Here is a 361-nt window from a genome sequence, read left to right as displayed (position 1 = left end):
TAAAATATTTTAAAAGATTTTAATATTTTATATATATATATTTTTATATATTATTTAATATAAAATTTTAAAAATTTATAATATAATAAAATTAAATATAAAATAATTAATAAAATAAATAAAATTAAAAAAAATATTTTATATAAAAAAAATATATTTATATAAAATATTTTATATATAAAAAATATAATAAAAATTATTTTTAATATAATAATATATTATATAATATAATAAATTATATTATATATATAAAATTTTATATTTTAAAATTTTTAAAAATTTATTTTATATTATATAATATATTATAATATATATATAAAAAATTTATATTATTATTTTAATATATTAATTATTATTTTAA

This window comes from Penaeus monodon, chromosome 27 (genome assembly GCF_015228065.2).
Source record: "Penaeus monodon isolate SGIC_2016 chromosome 27, NSTDA_Pmon_1, whole genome shotgun sequence".
NCBI classification, from domain to species: domain Eukaryota; kingdom Metazoa; phylum Arthropoda; class Malacostraca; order Decapoda; family Penaeidae; genus Penaeus; species Penaeus monodon.
Note: the sequence above shows the minus strand (reverse complement) of the source record.